Source organism: Carassius auratus, unplaced genomic scaffold (genome assembly GCF_003368295.1).
Source record: "Carassius auratus strain Wakin unplaced genomic scaffold, ASM336829v1 scaf_tig00040813, whole genome shotgun sequence".
Taxonomy (NCBI): domain Eukaryota; kingdom Metazoa; phylum Chordata; class Actinopteri; order Cypriniformes; family Cyprinidae; genus Carassius; species Carassius auratus.
This window is the reverse complement of record NW_020526611.1, coordinates 1-12,541: the sequence shown is the minus strand read 5'-3', so window position 1 is coordinate 12,541 and position 12,541 is coordinate 1. Positions and strand designations below refer to the sequence as shown.

Genomic DNA, 12,541 nt, shown 5'->3' with positions numbered 1-12,541 from the left:
TGGATTTGAACATACCCTTAAATTGATCAGATATGATATGTGAATTTTCATTTTCACCAGCGAGTGGAATGCAGTTATTGCTTTGGTTGAAAGGAGTTTACTGTGGACGGGTGATGTGTTCTATGTTCTAATAATCCTGGTCATGTCTTTTTGGCACAAGTACGGCATGCTCATAGTTATGGCACAGACTGTGCCTGGGCTTTCTGCCATACTGAAACATGGCTCCACCAACTGCCTCACGCTCCTGGTGTTATTTTGGGGTGTTGCTTGTCCAAAGATTTGTGTGCATCAAAGAAAGCTGAGGCATAACGTGACACCTGCCTCAAGTCATCAGACCTATTGACTCTTTTGACCATGACTGTACTCAGCTGGGTGATAAGTTATAAAATACACTAATGTGTCAACATTTCTTTCCACAGAAAGAATATGTTGACACAAACTGACTCAGGTCTTCTAGAGATCCAAAACACATAGAGGAATAAGCGTTCCACTTTCATCAAAGTGCAATATCTTTAAATAACCTTTCCAATGTCAAGTCTCTTTGCTGTCACTGTGAGTAATGGCTGCATTTAAAGCTGGACCTGTCAAGTACTTTAGTGATGGAAGAGGAGTTTGTATGTGATTGACATTGCCATATTTTTGTTTTTCAGGATGGAGAAATTCCAGGGTGGCTGATGAACTGTTACAGAAGCACAAAAGAGAAATGTTGTTTAGGCAAAAGGACACCTTGAGCATTTATTATTTAATGGTGTAAAGACATTCCTTTCGGTCCTGTCGTGCATTGAGAATGATGTGGATGCCATTATTGGATAAATACCTTAGATTTTTGCTATGTATATATATATATATATATATATATATATATATATATATATATATATATATATATATATATATATATATATATATATATATATATATATATATATTTTTTTTTTTTTTTTTTTTTTTTTTTCACAACTATAAAAAAAAATATTTTTATTTTATATTTATACTTTATACTTTAATACTACACAAAAAACAGGTCAATAACCCTACACCTGTAGTATTTGTGTGTTCGTTTGTTTGTTTAGTACAAACCCTGGCTGGTTTGGTTAAAGAACAGTTTAGAATGGCTCATTGATTTATTTATCTATCTCTATGCTATAGTGGAAAATGCATGCTCTCTGTTATTGACAGCAGCATTACTGAGAGCAAAGTTGTCACAAGTTGATGTGAGAATTTGCATTTTACAACATGCATGTTTTGACATTAATTAAAAACAAGAAGTGACATCAGAGGCGATTAGAAATGGCAAATTGCGATTAGGGAATTGCATACTGATGGAAAAAAATAATGCAAATTAAGAAGGAGGAAAATAACAACACGTGTTATGAACTGGCTTTAGTACACTGGGATTTATAAAAGCGGAAAAATAGCAGAACAAAAAGGAATAAAGGGATTTAGGAGTGACTGGCAGAGGCAGAAATGAAAGATGGCTTTCACACAAGAAAATATGATTGACTGGCAGTTTTACACACTGCTGCACACCAACCCAGATGCGCTCTTAAACCTTCTCTTCACTCACCCCGTCATTCTCTCTCTCCTCTTCTTTTTCTTGCAGACGTTAATCCACCTTGTGCCATCATGACTAATACTTACCAGCCAATCAGAAGACCCCTCTAGGTGCGGCTTCATGTTGCATGCATCAGTGCATTGGGAAAGGTGAGCAAAGTAAAAATGTTTCCCGTTGACCCTGTGGTTTTGGGTTCCTTTTAGTTGCCATAGGCTTACTCTTAAATCTTAACTCACTAGTTTACTTATCTTTACTGTGAGTGTGCTTTGTGCTTTGTGCTATTTATTTTTTTCACTCTGAGATCAAGAACTATGATTAAAGGGGGGGTGAAATGCTATTTCATGCATACGGAGTTTTTTACACTGTTAAAGAGTTGGATTCCCATGCTAAACATGGACAAAGTTTCAAAAATTAAGTTGTACGTTTGAAGGAGTATTTTTGTTCCAAAAAAACCTTCCGGTTTGTCACAAGTTTCGGAAAGTTTTTTTCGAGTATGGCTCTGTGTGACGTTAGATGGAGCGGAATTTCCTTATATGGGTCCTGATGCACTTCTCCCGGAAGAGCGCACGCTCCCATATAGCAGAGCAGAGAGAGGCTGAGCACAGCCTGATCAGAGCGAGAGCGTCGCGAAAAGTCACAAAAGAAGTGTGGTTTTGGTTGCCAGGGCAAGACAACCCTGCACAGATTACCAAAAGAGAAACAGCATTAAGGGACCAGTGGATGGAGTTTATTTTAACAGAGCATCAACAGAGTTGTGCAAGTGTTTTTATTTGTTCCCTGCATTTCGGATTGCACATCGTTTATTTCTTAAGGATAATGCAGTCCCAACGGAAAAGGGTCACGATTGTGTGTTGGAACCACATGCGGTGAGTAAAACTGCTTCAAATATCTCTGTGTTGTTAACTTAGCTATCAGCGCGTAAGCACATCAAGTAAACAACATGCGATGTTGTCATCAAACTGCACTTTCCACATGTACAGCTTAAAAAAAAAAAAAAAAAAAAAAAAAAGACGACATAAAGTGGAACTTAGTCATTTTCCAAAACCGCTAAGCAAATATATACAGTTTCAGTACATACCACATAGCATACCGCCTTTGCTGATGCTGCTCTTGTTAAATTTCAGCCTCTGGATCTGTGTCACAGCTTCCGCATGCTCTCAACTCAAAAGCCTACTGGCGCTCGTGATTCTTTAGCTCCGCCCACACGTCACGCCTCTAGGCGCTCGTGTTTTTCCGGGAAAAATCGGTACAGACTATCTTTCTCTTATAGATATAATAAAAATAAAGACTTTTTGGAGTTATGAAGGATGCAGTACTACTCTATAGGTACTCAAGATTAACAGGATATTGAGTGAAAACGAGCATTTCACCCCCCCCCCCCCTTTAAAAACATAATAATATATATATATATATATATATATATATATATATATATATATATATATATATATATATATTACCATTTAGGTCATTTAGGTACTAATATGTACTTTTAAGGCACTAATTGTTAGAATTATGATCTGTGTTCCCTCTTTTGTTGTGTTTTGGTTTTGCCTTGTGACCTAGTTTTCCTGAGTTGTCTTATCTGTCATTAAATTCACCTGTGTTTTAACTCATTAGTTCCTTGTTTGCTTTGTGTACCTAAACCTTCAGTTCTCCCTCAGTATTTGTCAGTTCTAGTTTGCGATTGTGTTTGGTAGTTTTTGTTCCTGTTCTCCAGTGAGTTTGATATTAAACAAGTGCTCCTGAACTATTCTTCTTTGTTGTGCAAGTTATCATGCTACCATACAGTAACATAATTACTGACCACAAGCAGTAATATTATTAGCAGCGTTTTTCACTAATTTGCTTGTTTTTAATCTCCTATTTCTTCCCATGGACCAGTCCAACTTTTCTGCTTGGAGCAGGGTGAGGGTGTGCTGGAAAACCACACATGGTTTGGTTGGTTTTTACCATACCTACCTGAGCAGGTGTTTGAATGCACACCTACCAGTGGACGGTCCTAAAGAGGATTCTGCTGCTTTTGTGGATGCTGGTGAACAACAATTCTCCTTTCACCATTGGCCCTGTGGAGGATGACTTTGCCACTACCCCCACTCCATTACCACTACAGACCAGCCATCACCGACTGGCATACAATGCGACAGTGTTGTTGCTTTTGCCCACCACAGATCTTAAAGACCGGTCTTCCGAGATTGATGAGCCCAGACCGAGGTATAGGTTGGATGGAGTCATTACCCCGGAGCTCACTTCACATCATCTGTCTGAACAGGTGCGCGAACCGGCAACTCCACAGATTATGAGGGAGGGTTAGTGGAGATAGATGGCTTAGAGAAAATCCCCCCACACTCCCACCACTGTGAGTGAGTTGAACCTGGCCTCTGGAGCTTATTATGAGGAACTTAAGGATATTTTTGAGAAGAAGCTTATAGACTTAATTGTAGAGATTATTCCCAGTTCCCCTGAATCTCCACAATGTCCCTACTGGTTCTGCCCAGCTCCTGTTCTCATGTGTTCCTTCCCAGCATCCCTCTACCACCTCCTCAATCAGCCAGTTCCTCAGCCCCGCCTCCGCTGCTGTCCTTCAGCCCCTCTGCATCTGTCTCTCCAGGTTCCTTCATCCCTCCGGCTCTACCTTGGTCAGACATTGACCTGCCTGTGCCTTTGGCTCCGTCTGGATCTGCTTCACCCCCAGCTCCACCTTTATCCTCAGTTCCACTGGCTCAGCCTCTGTCAGCTCTACCTCCGTCTCCAGTACCATCTGCGCTGCATGGGCTCATCGGCACCACCTGGGTCCCCTTCAGTGGTGGTCGGTCATCCCCAGGGTGTTGGCTACCATCATATAGACATTTCTATTTAACTTGTATTAAAACTTGTCAAGAATAAATTACACAATAACACAGATCTGTGCAACATAAAAATGTTCATTGGTAGCCATGCTGCTGTTTTTAAATAGAGTAAACTGGCAATGTTTTAATCTGGAAAAATGTATTATTTTTTTACAATCCATTTCATATGACTAATATTCTAATCAATATTTTATATAATAAAAACAATTACATAAGCTTAGTTCAAATCAGAGTTGACTGGCATAACAGATTTTATTTAATCTTTAATAGCCAAAATGATAGTCATGGTAATTATACAGTTTAGCTGTAATCATCATCATCATCATCATCATCATCGTCACCATCATCATCATCATCATCACAAGCCTTAATGCAATATTTATCGTCCTTGAACAATCCAATTAAGCATGACTCATGAAAACAATCTTGTGTAAATTTATTTAAACAACCTATGCTCCAAACACTTTAAAATAACTTTAATTAAGCAACTGAAAACTTGATCTATGTTAAATATGAACAAATCAGTAGTTCAAGTACATTCTAAACATATAGCGAAGACCAAGGTTAGTTATTAAAAGGGATTTAACATAATTTAGTGATACGATTTCCAGTCCAAACGTTTTTTAAAGTACAAACTGTCTTGTGTAGACAGTGGCAAGTTATCCTTTTATTATTATTATTATTATTATTATTATTATTATTATTATTATTATTATTATTATTATTATAGGTTTTTACAATTTTAATAATAAAAAAAAAAAAAAAACATCAAAATGTCAACTTGTTTTTTTTTTTTGGGGGGGGGGGGGGATAAATGAGGAAATGCTCCATAGTTTTTTAGTAGCTAAGACTATAATATAGCCTACTGTACCGTGTGTACCGAACCTGAACTCAGGCCCGTCGCAACAAGGCAGGCAAACCAAGCAATTGCTTGGGGCCCCGAGCTGACCTGGGGCCCCAAGACAACGACTGGTTAAGAATAAAATGCAACGACACTGTGTGAGCGCCCCTTTGATCGTCAATGCAGTAACGTGTAATGACACTGTTATCGGGATCCCCCTCAAGGGGGCCCCTCTCAGTAGTCTCTGACAGCAGCCAGCCAACCAAGTCAAGTGATCTCTGCTTTTTTTTTTTTTTTTTCGAACGGAAGGAATATGGTTACTGTAGTATGTTTTTTTTTTTTTTTTTTTTTTTAACGGGATAAGGAAAACGCAGATCAGAAATCGCAGACTGCAAGGAGTGAGCAGTGTTTTGATTTGAGGGCTCAGGCAAACATAAAGAGAACGTCGTGGCGTGTTTCGATTGCAAGAATCGCGGAATCCAGTCATAAAAACGGAATTTACAATTTAACGCAGAATGACACGTAATTTGCCAAATTTTGAATGAATGAATTAAAAATAGGTCATTGCGCTTACATCAAACCACGATACGGACTAATATCTGTAAATATTAAGCAGGAACAGTCTGTTTAAATATGAATCCTGCATGTTCTGCGTGTCTCTGTTAATGAAAGGAGCAGAAGCGCGTCTTCCTTGAAGACGCACTGAAGCGCGCGTGACGCTCGCGGTGATTTCAGTCTCGCGTCTGATGTCTCACTAAATAAGGATGTGAACACATGAACAACATCTACAGAACTGCTCTTAACAAAAACTTTAGTTTGCTTAATTTTCAATAATTAAAAGATAAATTAATGTTTGGTGTTTAATGTGCATCTCAGAAAATGCTTTATTTAAAAACCCACCTGAATGGCACTTAAATGCACTTAATTAATCTGTCAACTTTATTGCCATTGTTCAAAGTACAAGTACAGACAGAGAAACAATTATTAATTTTTTTTTTTTTTCTGATGTATGTATTGCATTCTATGCATTTAAAAAAAAATCTAAAAAAGGAAACTTTGTTGTTCATTTAACGCACCCCTGAGCTGGTAATAGTGACCTCTTTCAATATGCTAACAGTGAAATGGTAAAACGTAGCCTACTTCACAGTCGGGGGCCTCTATGTCCATTTTGCTTGGGGCCCCCAAATTCTTTCAAACGGCCCTGCCTGAACTATATACACAAATCTACCTTTTGCAATAAATATTCATAGTATAAAAGTGTGAATGCTTAGCCCAGGTCTTCCATTTAATTCAAAGTTAAATTACATATCAATTTGAATCTATAATAAAGATCTCCTTAGCATTATTTAAAGTAATAAGGTTTTTATGTTATTAATAAATCGTATTACAGCGTGTTACCCATAACCTCTCCCTCATTTCCATGTAAATTTGCAGAGTAAAGGTATCCTGTCATCGCCCCTGCCCACGCGCAGAGCTCGATTGCCCGCTACAGGCAGAGCGCGGGAAGACAGGACGCGGGAAGCGCGTGGAGAAGCAGCTGTCTTCACTGCAGATAAAACCAAACTAAATTTATTCAGAAGAAAAATACAATTGTTTTATTGGACAGTGTCCTTTTTTTAATGTGTAAAGCCAAGGAACCTCGGAGTCGCATTTCAACTAATGTAGTGACATTTTTTTAAAATAATTAAAGATGATAAACTGTTTAAGATGGGAATGTGGCACCCAACGCTTCAAAAGAGTTCACAGATGAAGCTCAGAGTTAAATAGCATGTGACATGTACATCTGAAGATAAATCGGAGATGAGATCGCCCTATAACATAACATTACATCGCTGACGAAGAAAGAGAGACAGAGAGAGAGAGAGAGAGAGAGCGCGAGGGAGAGAACACACGGTTGCGGGCGCGCTCCCGGTGCGGCAGTCAGCGCGAACTCAACAGCTCGTGCCTCCTCCATCCCAACCCTCTCCGCCAACGCCGTCTCTCCAATCTCTGCCCTCTCCCTCCCTGCTCGCTTTTCTTAAAGCTCATTTCCGTGACGATCCGAAGCTCTTCTCCGGCACGATGAGAGACGCGAGCAGCGCAGCAGTGGGACAACCCGAACCGAACCGCTCGAAGCGGAACTGAGCTGCATAACTGAACGAACCGGCGTCATAAACAAACCTGTATTAAAAAGAATAAGAAGAAGATTTCTTTCAAATCACGTCTTCATCTTCTATCTTCTTGGTCTTAGAGAGAGAGAGAGACCTAAAGAGAGGGAGAGAGATCGGGAAAAGGCACAGGAAATCTTTGAACTCGTCTTATTTCGGATGCTCCGGTGAAAAAAAAAAAAAAAGGTTATTTTTTTTTTCGTTTCAGACTTTTTGGAGATGGGAGAATGTAATGGGTGATCCAAAGAGTAATCTCTGTATTTAATACACTTATGCATTGATTTGTTTCTGATGTAACTGCGCAGAATGCTATACAAATCACCCAGTTTTAATATTATTTTTGTTAAAAGAAAATCCAAGTTATATCTAAAGTGCAAGTTAAATATTAAGTTTAACGTTGATATTTAAAATACGGAGATTTTCTAATTATTTTAATTCCGATGCATGCTTTTTATTGTATTTTTATTTGTACATTTATTATTTTCTTTGTAGACAGCCATCGGAGGCAGTCTGGGACCACCCGTCTCCAAACCCTGGAGATGTAAAGTTGGACACCACTAAAACCGAGTAGGTATTCGCTGCTTTATCGCTTGGGAATGGAAGGACGTTGGAATTGATTGCTAAAGCCAGGACACAGAGGGGTGGGAGGAAAATACAAAGTGCGCTATTCATGGAAAATTGCAGTTTCTTCTGGACGGAAAACAAGGATCTTTCGAGGGTTTTTGATCCCTTTTTCCCTTTTTCAGAGTGTAGCACACCCAGCAGCATTTGGCTCTGAATTTCTTCACTGATTTGCTGATAACATCTGCTCTAATTAAGTGCATCCAGACTCTTGAAAGCAAATAACCTTCGTTACGCATTAAAGGTCTGATTGGCGTTTTGGCGACAGTCTTGGGATGCACCTGTCATTGTTGTTTTGTTTTTTTTTTCTCAATGTTAAGTGGATACAGCGGTTGATTCGATTTAAATATAGATTTATTTTTATTTCATGTTTTATTGATCTAATGTTTGAGATTTGCATGAAAGCGATATTTATAAAAAAATATGACAAAAGTAATATTTCTCCAAATGTCTATTGTTCTGCACTGTGTTTGTACTGTATGTGTGTGACAGATGTAGAAGAATACAAACTGAACTGTTTGTAATGGTTATATGATTTAAACAATTTCGATTTGGTTTGTTTCATTCTGTGGTTAAAAACATTAGTGGTGATTATGTCCTTGAATCCTTTTTTTTTGGGGTATTAGTGTAAGCGATCATCAAATGAAAGATGTCAAATCCATGATAATGCATGATCTTTATCGTAAACATGTCATGATGTGGAAGAGGAGGTGTTTTTTTTTTGTGTGTGTGTAGTTCATTGTACGAAATGCTCAAAGCATTGCAACTGACACTCGCTGTCTGAGCCTTCTCATCTGATTTTTTTTCTCTCTCTGTGTTTTTTTGGCAGTGCTGTGAAGTGGCTCTCAGCCTTAACTTCATCAGGACTCGGTGGAAGGATGCTGTGGTTTACCCTGCTAAGCACAATAGCTTTAGGATGGACTACGCCGATCCCTCTGTTGGATGAGTCGGAAGAAATAGATGAGCCTTGCTTTGACCCTTGCTACTGTGAAGTCAAGGAGGGTATTTTCCACGTCCACTGCGACAGCAAAGGATTTACAAATGTCAGCCAGATCTCCCAGACTTGGACGAGACCCTTTAAACTCAATCTGCAGAGGAACTCCATGCGCAGGCTGTATTTTAATAGCTTTTTGCACCTCAATAATGCTGTGTCACTCAATCTGGGGAATAATGCACTACAGGACATACATGTGGGCGCGTTCAATGGCCTGAGCATCTTAAAAAAACTATTTCTGCATGAAAACAAACTGGAGGTGTTCAGGAATGACACTTTTATGGGGCTGGAGAGTCTTGAGTATCTTCAGGCGGATTACAACGTCATCAAGAGAATAGAGAGTGGGGCGTTTCGGAACCTGCACAAACTCAGAGTACTTATTTTGAACGACAATTTGATACCCGTGCTACCCAATTTATTATTCAGGTCTGTATCTCTCACGCACCTTGACTTACGTGGCAACCGCTTAAGAATTCTACCCTATAAAGGGACGCTGGAATACATCGGTCGCAGCTTGATGGAGATTCAGCTAGAGGAAAATCCATGGAACTGTGTGTGTGACATTGTGCAGCTCAAAACCTGGCTGGAGCGCATCCCCTACACAGCACTGGTGGGCGACATTACGTGTGAATACCCTTTTCATTTACACGGTAAGGATCTTCGTGAGATCAAGAGAAGTGAACTCTGTCCCTTACTTTCTGAAGCAGAGCTGGAGGCCAAACATGGCATTCCCAGATTACCGTTTAATAATGAAAATGTCTGGCCCACCAAGCCTTCGTCTATGTTGTCATCTTTTCATAACACAGCCTCCTCAGTAGAGTACAGAGAGAGACACGTAAAGCCGACTAAACGGTTCAGACCCACAAAAACACCACCCACTCCTCGTAGCATTTACCCAGGACAGAATCAGCCTCCAGTCGCTGCCTACCAAACCAGACCCCCTATACCAATCATTTGCCCCACAGGGTGCATGTGCAATTTACACATTACTGACTTGGGCCTCACTGTCAATTGCAAAGAGAAAGGGTTTCACAACATTTCTGAGCTGCTACCACGACCACTCAACGCCAAGAAACTCTATCTAAGTGGGAATTTGATTCAGAAAATTTACAGGTCGGATTTTTGGAACTTCTCTAGCTTGGATTTATTGCACTTGGGTAACAATCGGATATCATATGTTCAAGAAGGCGCCTTTATGAACCTACCTAATTTGAAAAGTTTATACTTGAATGGCAACGACATTGAAAGGCTCACCCCTGGCATGTTTCGTGGTCTGCAGGCACTTAGTTACCTGTATTTCGAGTACAACGTCATTCGAGAGATCCAACCGGCCGCCTTCAGCCTCATGCCAAACTTGCAGTTGGTTTTTCTCAATGACAACCTGCTGCGCACCCTGCCCATGGATACATTTGCTGGCACCTCCCTGGCTAGGCTCAACCTGCGCAACAACTACTTTCTCTATCTTCCAGTGAGCGGAGTCCTGGAGCATCTCCACTCCATCGTTCAAATCGACCTTCACCAGAACCCTTGGGACTGCTCTTGCGACATTATCCCGCTCAAGCAGTGGATTGAGAAGCTCAGCTCCGTCATTGTTGTGGGGGAAGTGACCTGCAAGACCCCGGAATACGCTCTTGGCAAGGATCTGCGCACCCTGGAGGCTGAGGTCATATGCCCTGAGTTGAAATTCACCGCTTCTTCTCCAGTCCCTGCCCAATGAAATGACGGCCACCAGCGGCTCAGACTTAGGAGAAGCGCCAACAGCGGGAGCTGTTCCGCTCTCTGTAATGATTCTCAGCCTACTGATTCTCTTCATCTCCTCTGTCTTTGTGGCTGCCGGTCTCTTCGCATTCGTCCTACGGAGGCGAAAAAAAACTTCCCTTCAGGAAGCGTCAGGAGGTGGACCTTACGGGCATTCAAATGCAGTGCAAGATCTTTGAAGAAAGACAAACTGGCTCACCTGAGAAGCCACCCGGTCACATCTATGACTACATCCCCCATCCCGTTACTCAAATGTGTAACAATCCAATTTACAAACCACGAGAAGGAGAGATCGAGGGCGAACAGTTTACAGAAACCAAGGAAAATAACAGTAATTATCGAACACTTCTGGAAAAAGAGAAGGAATGGACGATGGCTGTGTCCAATTCCCAGCTCAACACCATTGTCACCATCAATCAGTCAGGTGACATGGCAGGATTTCACGAAAATGGAGTGCTTTGCCCTACTGTGATTGACAGCCAGAGACCGACCCCTACAGTGGGTTTTGTAGACTGCCTGTACACCACCGTCCCCAAATTAAAGGACATGCACGTTGCACATTCACATCCACCTGGAATGCAATACCCTGATTTACAACAAGATGCCAGATTAAAAGAAACATTACTTTTCACTGCAGGGAAAGGATTCCCTGAGCATACCCAAAGTGAATACCTTGAATTAAGGGCAAAACTCCAAACCAAGCCGGATTACCTCGAAGTCTTGGAGAAATCATATAGATTCTAATTAAATTGAAAACAGTACTAACACAAACTCTCTCACTCCACACCCACAAAGAATATGTATCAAAAAAGAAGCATGGCAAAATTATGTGTTTCACACACTTACACATACACACACTGACACACATTTCCCCCAAGTTGCTTTTGGAGGAAAGGCCATACTCAGATTCTTCAATGAAGTGCCTTTTTTTTCAGAGTAGCCAGCAATGTTACCACCCATTATTTTTGTATGGAACAGATTTGTTGTTGAACCTCTGGAGCGCCTGGCACAGTTAGTAGAATATTGCAGATTGCTGCATGCATTGGACTGCAGAAGGAGGTTATCGATTCATAAACTTCACCTGCTATAGAGATACAGCGACGTATTACCCCGTTGAGTGGTCTATTTCATTTTCTATACAACAAAAGACAGAATTCTATCTCAAGGACGCACCGGAGGATCAATATTTGTGAATATCTAATAACACTTCAAGATTTTATGGAGTTCAGCGCACTTTCTTAAGAAAATTGCTTCTGGATACTATCACTAACAGCTTTTTAGGAAGCACTTTTAATGTTTTCTCTCTCTCACAAAGATTGACAAGTTACAAATGTGCATATATTTTATTCTGTAATTTCAGTGAAAGATTTAATTGTAAAGGTAATGTTAAATCAATGTATAGTGATTATGCGTCTGGTATAGCCTTCTTAATAAAAATACAAAGTCTTAAATCAAATAAAAAGGGTACCAATGCATACTGTTTGTGAGAAATAGACTTGACATATTTGTATGGCGCTTCAAATGACAAATTATAAAATGCACATTAACCTATCAAGGTCTTATTGCTGCTAGAAGAGACAGATTGAGACAGACTGATGTTCCTGCCTGTGTGCATGTGTCATTGATGGGTTTGGACTAGAAAAGGAGACCTTGGATTAGATTTGAGTCTTTCTGTAAGGTATGTTGTTATACCTTGTCCACTGCTTACTAAATTACACAACATTTGAGATGAATATTTCATGCAATGTCACTTTTTACATGTGTCCACAAGAGGGA

At 40.2% G+C, this 12,541-nt stretch overlaps 1 pseudogene; it reads left to right on the top strand.

Moving 5' to 3' along the window:
- The first annotated feature begins 7,130 nt into the window (after nucleotides 1–7,130).
- Nucleotides 7,131–11,521, top strand: LOC113084876 (SLIT and NTRK-like protein 3; annotated as a pseudogene).
- Nucleotides 11,522–12,541: the final 1,020 nt, after the last annotated feature.